The sequence below is a fragment of the Grampus griseus genome (genome assembly GCF_964374135.1).
Source record: "Grampus griseus genome assembly, chromosome: 10".
NCBI lineage: Eukaryota > Metazoa > Chordata > Mammalia > Artiodactyla > Delphinidae > Grampus > Grampus griseus.
The window spans coordinates 72921329-72935042 of NC_139004.1; the positions used below are offsets into that span (position 1 = coordinate 72921329).

Below are 13714 nucleotides of genomic sequence, written 5' to 3' on the forward strand. Positions count from 1 at the left end.
TACGGGATGCCACCAGTGTTCTGCTAGCCATGACCTGCAGGAAACGGTGAGAATCTTCCTCTTAGAGGATCTTCCTCCTGAGTGTAGGTCGTGGTGGTGGGAGCAGTGATGACATGCTCTATGCTGGGCCATAGGCACACAGATATTTTTAAAGAGTGCAGAATATTCATGGATGGGCTGCAGTTTTCTTAACTGTTCTTCCATTGTTGAATATTTACATAGGTTCCATCTTTTAAAACTATTATAAATTTTGCTTTCTGAATATCTTTATACCTAGATCTTTATATATGTTTTTTATTACTTCTGTAGGCTAAGTTCTCAGAAGTAAATCAAAGGGGACATTGTTTTAAAGCTTACTTCGTATACTTTGCCAGACTGCTTTCCAGACAGGTTGTGCCAATTTACACTCCCATGACCAGCTTGTGAAAATGTTTCTCTTATGTCACTCTTGAACGCACTGAGTGTTATTTAAAATACTTTCTGCCACTTTTATCAGTAACAAGCTGAATCCCTTAAATTTTTATATTACAAAGTTATTTCCTATGTGCGTGTATATATTCATATATTCTTTTCATCCTTCCTCTGTTCATTGGCCTTTTAAAAACAGCTTTATTGAAGTAGAATTTACATTCCATAAAATTTACCCATTGTAAAAGTAAGTTTAGTTTACTTGAAGTTAATGGTTTTTAGTAAATCTGTAGTTTTGTAATCATCACCATAATCTAGCTATAAAACATCTTCATCACCCCCAGAAGTTCTCTTGTGCCTATTTGCATTCAGTCCTTGATTCCCACATGCAGCCTTAGGCAACCACTGATCTGTTTTCTGTCTCTATAGATTTGCATATTCCAGAAATTTTAAATCAACAAAATCATACTATATGCAGTCATTTGTGTCTGGCTTCTTTCCGTTAGCATTATGTTTTTGAGGTTCATCTATTTTATAGAATGTATCAACAGTTCATTCACTTTATTGCAGATATATCTTATTTATTCAGTGGTTGATGGATATTTGGATTGCCTCCAACTTTTGGTTATTATGAACAGCGCTGCTAGGAACATTTGTGTACAGTACTTTGTGTCTTTTATTTCTCTTGGCTAGATACCTAGGTGTAGAATTGCTTGGAACCCATTACATTTTATATCATTACTTAGCCACAAAAAATGTTTCTTGTTCTTTTTGCGGTACGCGGGCCTCTCACTGTTGCGGCCTCTCCCGCTGCGGATCACAGGCTCCGGACGCGCAGGCTCAGTGGCCATGGCCCACAGGCCCAGCCGCTCCGCGGCATGTGGGATCTTCCCGGACCAGGGCACGAACCCACTTCCCCTGCATCTGCAGGCGGACCCTCAACCACTGCGCCACCAGGGAAGCCCAAAAATGTTTCTTTTAAAGAAAGGATGATAGCACTGTATTTGAGAAGAAACATAAATAAATGATATAAAAGAGTTAAACTGAAATGATTGGATCAGGCAAGTGAAAATTTCTAAGACATGCAGTATAACTGTATAATAATGGAAACCCCTTCAGGATTTATTGGTACATAAGCAACTGCTAGCGCCTAAAACCAAGTGAAGGCAAAAAAAAAAAAAAAAAATTAATGAATATCTAAGTAAACATTGATAACTACTTTGGTTCCATGAAAAATGAGAACAATGGAAATAGAACATCATTTGCATTCATTATGACAGCAAAATGAGTATATATAACACACAAGATGTCCTTTGCAATATAAGAGGTCAACAAGATTTTTGTAGGTGGACCAAAGAACTATGCAGTCTGTTTGTTCAAGATGAATATATGTAGTAAACAAACAGACATCCTTGCTAGTAACCACAGAAATAAATATCTTACAAAATGGTTGTTATATTAAATTAGCAAAATGAAAATATGTAGTGCTAGAAAGGTTGTGGTAGTGACGTTAGCTTTGTGTTTTGGTCTAGTCCAAGTGCAAAGCAGTGTGGCAGAGCTTGTCCACATCTATGGAGTAGTAAGATTCTGGGGTAACCTCTGTTTTAGCTTCTTTGAATGTAATTAACATGTTTTAATAGTAAATTAATAAGGGAAGAAGTAAACCAAAAGATAACAGCTACAGATTTCTCCCATGTGCTGAAATCCAGTCTGGTTGTGCTTTTCTCTCTGCTCTCTCTGTGACTCACCTAAACTCTGGAGGCACTAACCCAACTCAGCTATTTTTCTCTCTGGCCTGGAGAGCTGCATGTGATCTGAATCCTGCTTTTCCAGCTTTCACTAAATCCTGGATCCAGTTGTCCTTTAATCCTATGACTCACACCTTGAGAGTCACCCCCACCCCACTCCAAGAAAATGCTTTAAACTTTCTCATAGTGAGTAATAATTCTGTCACATCTTTTCTATGCTTTAATGATTTTGTGTTAGGTGCTCATTTGAAAATACGCTTCCGGTTGATTTTCTTTTTTTTAAAGTTCTTTGCAGTGTTCTTCTGTATGGGTGGGACCAAACACTTATGAGTCACTCCCAGTTAGTACAGTACAGCCATCCAAGAGTAAGTGATTTTTCAGTGTGACAAATTGTCTGCCAAAAAATTATAAAGTAGAGCTAAAATCAAGAAACGGAAATTGATCCTTGCCCTGTTTATTTCCCCTTGTATCTTCAAGTTATCTCTTTTCTTCCAGTGTCAAAAATTCTCTCCATTCCTGACAAATTTTTATTGTATTGGTAATATTTTTCCCTAAGTACTAGCATTATAGGTTTTTACATCATCCATACTTAAATACTTTTCCTTATTATATAAGGCTATGAGTTTTATTGTTAGTTGAGTTTATATAAAGTCGTGGGTGAAGTATTATGTAACAATCAAGAAGTCAGGCATGATAAAAAGTAAAAATCTTCCTATTCATTTTATTATACTTGACAACAATTTTTGGTTTATTAAGAAATACATCACCAATTTTCTTTGTATAGAGCAACCACAAATACTCTTCTAGTAAAACTGTAAATACTCTTCTACAGGAGGTAGTGGTGCAACTGTATTTAGTTCTTTAGTCTTTTCCACTCAGATTGGCTTGACTACTTAGGGACCTCAGGAAGAGCTGACCTGTAGATTCTACTAATTTTTGAAAAATTAATACAACAGAATTGGAAAGTCTAGACTGTTACGTGATTTGACTTGATTTCTGATCCCCACCAGTGTATTCAGGTCACTACACTATCTCTTTTTAAACTGGTAAAGGTGTTAGTCCTTGGCTGTTCCCTGGCCTCTTGGTTATTTCTTTTCCTGAGTTTTTCTGTAGCTTTTTGACTGTTTTGTCTGAAATTCCTTCAAGCATATTCTCCACTAACTCTCCATAAAGTGTTAGTGTTCCTAAAAGTTCAATCATTGTTTTCCTCGTAAATGTTATTTTTGGATCATCTCATATATTATAATAATTTTAATTACCACTCAGATGCCTCTCAGATATCTTGAGCTCTAAGGTCTGAGTTTTCTACCCATTGCCTGCTTACATTTATTCACTTGAATGTCCTATAGAGACTCTAAAAACAATATACCCCAAATTGAAATGAATCATTCACCACCCCCTCCCCAATATTTCCAAATACAGGTAATGGCCTTATCATCTGCTCAGTAGCTCATACTAGAAACTACTGCTTTTCAACACTGAGCACTTAAGATCTGTCACTAAGCCCGTTCACTGCTTCTAACACTGTCCAGTTTAGGACCTTGTTATTTCTTTATTTCAATAACTATAACTGGTCTCCCTGGCTTCAGTCTAGTACCCCTCAAGCTATTCCCTCCCTGAGTGAAATGTCAGTTTGATCTTAGTATTTACCTATCTAAACCCTATAGTGGCAAGTCCCCTATCATCTATATCATAAAGGTTGTACTGCTTGAATCATCTTAAAAGGCTTGGTGACTGCTCACCTCTCCAGCATGATTTCCTGTCATTCTCAGTCTTGTGCTTCACATGCCACCCCCCCACTATGTTGTTTCTCACCTCTGTTTGCTCATGCTGTTTCAGTCCCCTCCCTTCTCATCCTGATTCACTTTTTTTTTTTTAATAAATTTATGTATTTATTTATTTATTTTTGGCTGTGTTGGGTCTTCGTTTCTGTGCGAGGGCTTTCTCTAGATGTGGCAAGCGGGGGCCACTCTTCATCGCGGTGCGCAGGCCTCTCACTGTCGTAGCCTCTCTTGTTGCGGAACACAGGCTCCAGACGCGCAGGCTCAGTAGTTGTGGCTCACGGGCCCAGTTGCTCTGCGGCATGTGGGATCTTCCCAGACCAGGGCTCAAACCCGTTATCCCCTGCATTGGCAGGCGGACTCTCAACCACTGCGCCACCAGGGAAGCCCCTGATTCACTCTTAATCAGCCTTCATGACTCAGCGTGGGACAGTTCCATCAGAAGCCTTTTCTGAATCCTCAGGATTGGGTCAAGTACCCTTGCTCTTTACTGGATTATTCTTTTTTTTTTTTTTTGCAGTACGCGGGCCTCTCACTGTTGTGGCCTCTCCCGTTGCGGAGCACAGGCTCTGGACGCGCAGGCTCAGCAGCCATGGCTCACGGGCCCAGCTGCTCCGCGGCATGTGGGATCTTCCCGGACCAGGGCACGAACCCATGTCCCCTGCATCGGCAGGCGGACTCTCAACCACTGCGCCACCAGGGAAGCCCTGGATTATTCTTGTTAGTACATGAAACAGTGTAATTTTTCTCATATTAAAAAATTATTATCTTGACCCCACTTTACTTTCTAGCTACTGCCCATTTCTTTGCTTCCCTTTAGTGCAGAACTCCTTAAAAGATTTGTCTATATGTACACTTTCTCATTCCCCTCCATCCATTTTCTCTTGAATCACTCTGGTGAGGCTTTCATTGTCCACTACATCCACAGTTCTTGTCAGGGTCATCAGTGGCTTCCAGGTTGCTATTTCCCTTGGTCAGTTCTTATTCCTAATCTTCCTTGATCTTTCAGCATCATTTGACATAGTTGATCTCTTCCATGTTCTTGGAAACATCATTCACAATGGCTTCCAGGACACAACACTTTACTTCACTGGCCATCTTTGAAATTTCCTTTGCTTGGTCTTCATCTCCCTGACCTATAAACTTTGGACTGCTTCAGCACTCTGTCCTTGGTCCTCTTGTCTATCTGTACTTGCTTAATGATTTCATTCTGTCTCTTAACTTTCAGTTCTTTGTATATGCTGATGACAACCACATTTTTATCTCAAGCCCAGACTTTTTCCCCGGACTCTAGGTTCACATCCAGCTGCCTTTTTGACATTTTCACCTGATATCTAACATACACCTCAAATTTAATATGTCCAAAGCTGAACTCCTGATACCTCCCTAACCTCAATAAAAAACCTTCTCACATTCAGCCCTTCCAGTTCACATAGGGGCAGTTACAGTTGACCCTTAAACAACATGGGTTTGAACTGCATGGGTCCAGTTATATGCAGATTATTTTCAGTAGTAAATACTACAGTGCTACACGATCCGAGGTTGGTTGAATTCCTGGATATGGAACTGCAGATACAGAGGGCCAGCTATAAGTTAAAAGTTATATGGGAGTTTTCAACTGCATGGAGGATTGGTGTCCCTAACCCCAGTGTTGTTCAAGGGTCACTTGTATATCCTTCTAAGTTGCTTGGGTCAAAAACTTTGGTATCCTTCTTGACTCCTTTTTTTCATATTTTACATCCAGTCTGTCAGGAAATCTTGTGCTGTACAAATATTATCATTGTGTGTGTGTGTTGTATAAAAGGTTAACGTTATGCTTTTCCAGTTTTATAGCACTATTTTATTTTAAGGGCAGGGATCCTGAAGACCATATTTATACCAGATGCCTTAATTTGATTCCCCCCTCTCCCCCTCCCCGCCCCATAAAGAACTCTGGTGGGTTGCTGAAGCTCTTCCATTCAGAACTGAGTCCTGTAATCTGAAAGAACAAAGAGCAAGTGAGCTGTTAACCCTCTTAAGTACCTTTCATAAGTCAGTGATTTTACTTCTGAAGTGTGTTCTTGTGTCAAGGAGATGACTAGTTTATTAACCCTTTTGAATTTATTGCACTTTGATCTCCCTTGATGTTTAACTCTTTTTTTTTCCTGGCAAATTCTGTTTTTCTGTGTTTTTCTCTCTTTGCATAGTTATATTTTTCTATTTGTTTGGGGGTTTGTTTTGTTTGTTTCTTTTCATCTTCTTTCCATTTTCTTCCATCAAATGATGATAGTGCAGAATTGAAGATTTGTTAGCCTTATTGAATAAAGTTTTATATCTCTTTTAATATTATGAAAGTTTAACTCTTTAAGATTTCTTTTTTGTGGAGATAAGCACTGTGAATAGTTTGTATACATTCTTTCAGATTTTTGTTTTCTAATGGCGTATAAGCGTATATCGTTTTTTTTTTAAGATGACTCTCAATTTCAGGATATTTTATTTTATTATTTTATTTTTTTGGCTGTGTTGGGTCTTAGTTGTGGCACATGGGATCTTCGCTGAGGCACGCGGGATCTGTTGTTGCACTGCTTGGGCTTCTCTCTAGTTGTGGCGTGCGGGTTTTCTCTCTCTACTTGTGGCACACGGGCTCCAGGGCGCCTGGGCTCTGTAGTTTATAGCACATGGGCTCTCTACTTGAGGTGCGCGAGCTCAGTAGCTGTGGCGCATGGGCTTAGTTGCCCCGTGGCATGTGGGATCTTAGTTCCCCAACCAGGGATCGAACCTGCATCCCCTGCATTGTAGGGCGGATTCTTTACCACTGGACCACCAGGGAAGTCCCTATCATTCTTTTTATAAAAGGGATCACTGGGGCTTCCCTGGTGGCACAGTGGTTGAGAGTCCGCATGCTGATGCAGGGGACACAGGTTCGTGCCCGGTCTGGGAGGATCCCACATGCCGCGGAGCAGCTGGGCCTGTGAGCCATGGCCGCTGAGCCTGTGCGTCCGGAGCCTGTGCTCCACAATGGGAGAGGCCACGACAGTGAGAGGCCCGCGTACCGGAAAAAAAAAAAAAAAAAAGGGATCACTGTATGTCTTGATATATTTTAATTTCAGTACCCATACCGTTATATTATTTTTGATGATTATGATGTCTGATATTTAATCAGACAGTTTGGCTGGGCATTAGTAGTTTCCAGTTTTTAACTTCTATTAACGTGGCTTCGGTACATACTTAACGCATTTGTCATTGTACATGTGTGCATTTCATTGTTTCTATAGGTTAGATTCCTGGATGTGGAATTGCTCAGCCGAAGAATATAAGCATTTAAAATTTTAATAGGTGTTGCTGAATCATTTTCCAAAATGATTGTAGCAGTTTACACTCTTATGCCCAGTGTATATATGCCCAGTATATTTCCCAGTATGTGAGAGAGCTGTTTCTCCACATTTTTATATTGCCAGAGCCAGGTATCACTATTCTTAATCTTTGCCAAACTGATATTGACCACTTTGATAATTGCCCATCTTCCTGAGCTTTTTGGTCTCTTGAAAGTTTTGGAGTTAGATGCTTGTTTGCCCCTTCCCATACATGTCTCTTTCTCTCTCTCTTTTTTTTTTTAAACAGAAAATTCAAATAGTATAGGAGGGTGTAATGGGAAAACTTCTGCCCTGCCCTAGTAATTTATATGCTACTTAGGTGTCCTAAGGAGCATTTTTAGTTTTGAACTGAGTGAGTTAATGCTTCTGGAGCATTATTCCATGACTTCACTGGATTTCCAACCCTGTCACTCACTCAGGGCCAGGAGTATAGTAGGGCTCTGGTTTAGAAATGGAATTATATGACATCTGTTAAATATCACTTGCTTAATTTATTCAGAAGCTAGTTCACACTGTCAGGTGAGCTGTAGATTGCTAATCTGTGCTATATATTCTGAGTGTATTTACATATATCTGAGGGTAGTAATTTCCTTTTGATATAACTATGATTAGGGAATTCCCTGATCCATATTGTGATGTGTGTTTCATATTTTTTATAAATGGTTTTCAGTCTGTGCTGTGAGACAGAGATTTAGCTGCTTCTTTGCACAGGTTGTGGTTATTTATGGTAATATTCATGTGTAATGGGGCAATGACATGCTATTTTTAACATCTGTATTTGTTAGAGTTCAGCTGTTACTGATTTATTTATATCTCTATCAGCTGTTTACTGTTTAAGTAATTAACTGGTAAATTATTTTTAAGAACTTTAGCTTAAGAAAGGTTATAAGGAAAAGGCATAAAGGAAAGTCTTGCATCAGTTCTCTGAAGAAACTTTCAGTGATTACACGTTTATGCATATTCTGTGAATTTAGTAATAATAGCTGCCATTTGTTTAGCAGTTACTGTGTACAAATGCTGTACTAAATACCTTCCATGCTTAACATCATTTAACCTTTACAACAAACACTCAGAGGTACCTACTGATATTATCCCCAATTTATAAATAGGGATTTATAAATAACCCTTTATAACTAAAGGGATGCTCAGAGAGGCTAAATAACATGCTCAAGGTCACACAGTATGTTAGAAGGTGATGGGGCTGGAATTCAAACCTTTAACGTATGCTCTGTTCCATATAGCATATTGCTATTTGGATGTAATACAGTTTGGCCTGTCCTATGGTAAATCAAAACTTTATAGCTTCCATTCTAAAGTATGAATTATTTCATTTATTTGAAATGTATAAAACATCATTTGTTACTTGTGTCTATTGGAACTTTCTGACAGGGAATAAATGTTATAGTTTTAAAAAGATGGAATTGTAATGCTGTTCAGACTATGATTTGGACATAGAGGGTTGGGAGTTAGAGGCTTAACCTGGAATAAAGCCTTGAGTCTCTGGTTCAGGTGTAATATTATTTAGTGAGAAATGTTATTTGAACAAGAAATCTTATTTGTTAAGATATTTAAACTGGGGCTTCAGAAAGAAAAGGAGGCTTTTAACAAGTAAAGAGTGTGGGTGGGTGGAAGCAAGGGCTTTTCGGGTCCAAGCACAACATAAGCAAGCATCATACCTGGGGCTTGTGTAGGGAATTGCTAGTAGTTATGCAAGGATGGAATGGATGGTACTTTTAGGAAAAGTGGAAAATCCAGTTTCATAGGGTGATTGAGGTCATTATGAAAGATTTTGAAAGTTATCAGAGCTCTCAGATTTAATTTTGAAGGCAAAGGGTCAACAGCCATTTTTACAAAGGGAAACAAAATGGTCAGGTTTGTATTTTAGGAAATAAATCTAGCATCAGTGTAGGGGGTGAAGAGTGTGGAATCATAGCCATTGTCTTTGCAAATGTTACGGGCCTGAGTTAGAGGAACAGTAATGGGGAGGGAAAGGCAGTGTGGAATTGAGAGATTATTCTGAATCAGAATTCCTAGGAATTGGTGACATATTGAATGCCCTATGGGGTTATTGACATTATTACTACTGATAGTATTTGTTGTTATTACTGTTTTGCACTTGCTCTAAGTGACTTTGGAAAGTCACATATTCTATTTTTAGCAGCTGATGGCTGAATTCCTATTCACAGATGCTCAGGAAATGGTGGGTAAATGATGGAATGAGTCGGGGCTATAAATATCACACTCACGAAATATTTATTTAAAATACTTGTTTGGGGCTTCCCTGGTGGCGCAGTGGTTAAGAATCCACCCGCTAATGCAGGGGACACGGGTTCGAGCCCTGGTCCGGGAAGATCCCACATGCCGCGGAATAACTACGCCCGTGCGCCAGAACTACTGAAGCCAGTGTAACCGGAGCCCGTGCTCTGCTGCATCAAGAGAAGCCACCACAATGAGAAGCCTGCGCACCGCAACAAAGAGTAGCCCCCGCTCACTGCAACTAGAGAAAGCCTACGCGCAGCAACGCAGACCCAACGTAGCCAAAAATAAATAAAATAAATAAATTTATTAAAAAAATAAAATACTTGTTTGATGCCTGTTCAGCAGGCATTTTATTAAGGGTAGGGATATCACTTATCTTGATCTTCAAGGGATTTGCCATGGTCATGAGGTGTCTAATAGATCTTATTTGCCATTCTTACTTTCTGTGTAATCTTTGGGCGTATAATTTAACTTCTTACCCTGTCTGTTCATGTGGGATACTACTTATTTCATAGTGTTCTGAAGTTTAGATAAGGTTATGTGTATAAAGTGCCTAGCATAGTCCCTGGCATATGCTTGTTCCCTTTTAATCTGCCATGGACATGGAAGCTGGGAAACTCAAATTTATTAGGATTGTATGTCAGATAGGTGGTAGAAGGTAGTGAATGCATTTCTGAAAGAAATTTTGAAAGTTCACTTTTCCTGATAATTTGGCATCATAAGGCCTGATTGCTGTTTTATGATTTTATTGTGACCGTAGAGAGGTTACTTAGATGGGTTGCTTGTGTTTCAGCCTCAACCTGCGGATCCATCAAATGAACAAAATCATTCCTAATTCATGTGATGGTTGGTAGAAACATTAGAGATAGTGGTTGTGAAATGACCAGACAAACATGAGTAGCATAGCAGAATAGTTGAGATTAAAAACTTTAAAATGTACATCTCTCCCCATTACTACCTTTGGCAGGTTAGTTAACCTATTTTAGTCCTAATTTCTTTATCTGTGGTATAGGGATAATAAAACATCTACCTCATAGGACTGTTTTAAAGAATAAGTAGAAGACTGCATGGAAAGTAGTTTATCCAAGCATATGGTAAGAACTCAAAAAAACTTGTGATTATTGTAAATTATGTGGCATCTTTTTGACACTGTTGAACAATTAACTCTTCTTTGGCTTTGCTCTGTGTTTAAAATTTCTGTATACATAGGTGAATTCTGGATATAAGTGATGTTGCCTTTCATGGTAGTGAAAGAAATCAACAACCCTTCTAAAAGAAAAACTTCCCAGCAGCCTCACCTTTGGCCCTTAAAACCTTGGGAAAATGTTTAAGGCCTTGTGTTAAAGCCGTAGGTGGAGGTGGAATTTGAATGTGATACTTTCTGTTACTAAATTTCAGTTCAAAATTAAAAAAAGAATTAGTGACTCTTAATTGGGGGCATTACCTACTCATCCTGAGAAACAGTGGATGTCATGAGAGATATTGGGAAATGTCATGAGAGATATTGGGAATAGACTATGTTTTGAATATCTGAATCATGTGGGGGGCAGAAAAATGGGAGCCTCTGCACTATACTCAACCCCGTAAGGGGTTTATTTTCTTTGGTCCCAATAGTCATTTCCCATTGTTTCATAAATTTCATCATTATTATTTCTATATATTCACTTACAGTCCTCAGTAACTGTTTTCTCTTCTCTTTCAAAGTAGAAGTATTATAATTTTTAAAGAACTCCCCTATGGATGTGTGAATTGTCAAAGCCTTGAGGAGATAAATCTCTTGAAGAATTAACTGTCACTAAAAACAGGGAGACGTGAGTAAAGAACAAGTTGTCTTCAACATTAAAATTATATGCCAACCTGAGTGGTTATGCTTAAAGAATAGAAAAGGCCATCATAATCATTTTGATTACTTTATTAAGCATTTAAAAAAGCTATGAATGTTCTTTTGGGGGGCAGATGTACTATTTGTGTCTTTTAACATTTCCATTTGGTTTGTTTGCCAAATAGACTGTTTCATGTGTGGGCAGTTTTTTGTTTTTGTTTTCCTAAATAAGATCTAGATTCCTGTTTTGCCAATTTTGCTAATCTTTAAGGAAAAAAATTAATTTCTCCTTCTCCCTACCTCCTAGTGACTGTATAAATCAATATCAACTGTCCTTAGATTTAGCCCATAGTGTGCATTATTAAACAATATGTAGGGCTACATCCTTTAAATATAGTGACCTTGTTCTGTATTTCCCACAAATGTGATCACAATGATTTCCTTTTGTGGCAAACAAGACTGTTATTCTATGGGTGAGGTTTTTTAACTATCAGAGATAAAGAATGGAGGTGCAACTATTTTATTGTTATTTCAGCTGACCTCAGGATGGTTTAAGCTAACATTTTGTGAGGAAAATAATGATCTATAAATTATTGTCAGAGTATTATGTATTTAAAATATCACAATATCCCTTTGCTCTATCCTTAATATGCTAAAATATGTGGTATTTTAATAAAGACATGTTTATTTTAGGTATTGATGTTAAAATTTTAACGTTTGAGGTTAAGACCTCTTGGGGTCTAAAAAGATTGAGTTTGAGATCAGTGTATCTGTTCTTTAATTACCTCAGTAGGAGCTTCAAAGACAAAGAAGAATGCATCTTGCTGTGATTAACACACTGTGAGAGGAGAAAATAATTAGGATTTGCCTGTCAACCCATCAGTTTTGGGTTATAGGAAATAGGTTAATCTCTTCCAAATTGGAATTTGGTACAGGCTTTCAGTAGCCTCACCTCTCAGAACTGTAGTGTTCTGATTATATGTTTATTTTGCATCTTGCTAAGGTTCAGAAATCTAATTTACTTTGTCTTGAGTTCTCAGTGAAGGGTTGTCACAATTTTGTTTGCATATTTTAGAAGGGTGTAATCATTCTAGCTGTGTTTTATATGTTTTGTAATGTTTTCATTAAATTAAAAAAATTTCTCCTCCCCATCTTCTCTACTTCTGTTCTACATAATCGTATCTCTGTTCCTATGTAGAGAGATAGAAATACTTTTGCTTTCTCTTTCTATTATGGACTGACTCCACAAGAAAGAATTACTTTACAACAAATGTGTCTGGGATGTCACTTGGAGATGGAAAAAATCCTGGCAATTTCATAACATTTGTAAGACCTTTGGGTGTATATTGACAAGTTCATTCTAGTTTACTTGTGAGATTTTATTTTGGTGAGAACATTTTACCACTTTTCTATGTGTTTCCCTATGGCATGTGAATAAAACTTTTATTTCCCCCTTCAGCGGCACAACTTAAAAATTCCAGCCTCTGAAATATGTGGTGCTTTGCTAGTCAGGAAGCCAGGAAGGTTATATAAACAAATCCATATTGAACATGCATATAAACTAAGTTTGTGTAGTCTAAGAAATAACTAAATTGTTGGTGGCAAAAACGTACAAGTTATGGATCTCCCTATTTCTAGTGACTCCCACTGTAATTCATCCTACACACAGCTGCTAGATTATCAGAGCTGTTGGAATAATCTCCCTAAAACAGTATTTTCATCAAATCCTTTAGTAGTAGCTTCTGTCTTAAGAAATCTCAACTCCTAAGTGCAGTGCTCAGGCCCTCTCTTTATAGCTTCACTCTATTGTATATTTCCCCACTTCTTCCTTTGTTTGTTTTTGGTTACCCTCTAGGGCTGGGCCTTAACTGTATATAAATATACTGTAATACCTGTTCCTCCTCCATCTCCTCCTTCTCCTTGCCTTTCATTCAGGTCACCTCTCTTATTCTTAAGTGTCTTGTTAGCAACTGACTGTGCCTAACGTTATTAATCCTAATCCTGCCTCTCAGGATTTTGGTACTTAATGCATACTCTCTTAATTTATTCTCAGTGTACAGTTGCTCCGTATTTGATTTTATGGATGTGCAATCTCTCCAGACAGGTGCCAAGTAAATGTTATAGATTAAAATGATTTGCCGTAATAGTGGAGTTAGAGTTGAAATTGGCTCTTCCTATTCTGATTGCTTCAGGAAAACTTCATAAACAAAGTGGGATTTCATAACTTTGGACTCAAAGACCAGAGACTGTTTAGTTTAAGTAGGAGAGAAGGAAGGCGTTGTGGAGGTTTTGAAGGAATAACAGTGTCAAATCTATGCTATCTGTGAGACCATGGCAATCTAC

The 13714-nt window shown here is 38.2% G+C and overlaps 1 protein-coding gene across 29 annotated transcripts in view; it reads left to right on the forward strand.

Annotated features, from left to right (window-relative positions):
* Nucleotides 1-13714, forward strand: part of SLMAP (sarcolemma associated protein) — a gene marked incomplete at its 5' end in the record, with an annotated part of 147717 nt that overhangs the window by 37499 nt on the left and 96504 nt on the right. The window lies entirely within an intron of this gene.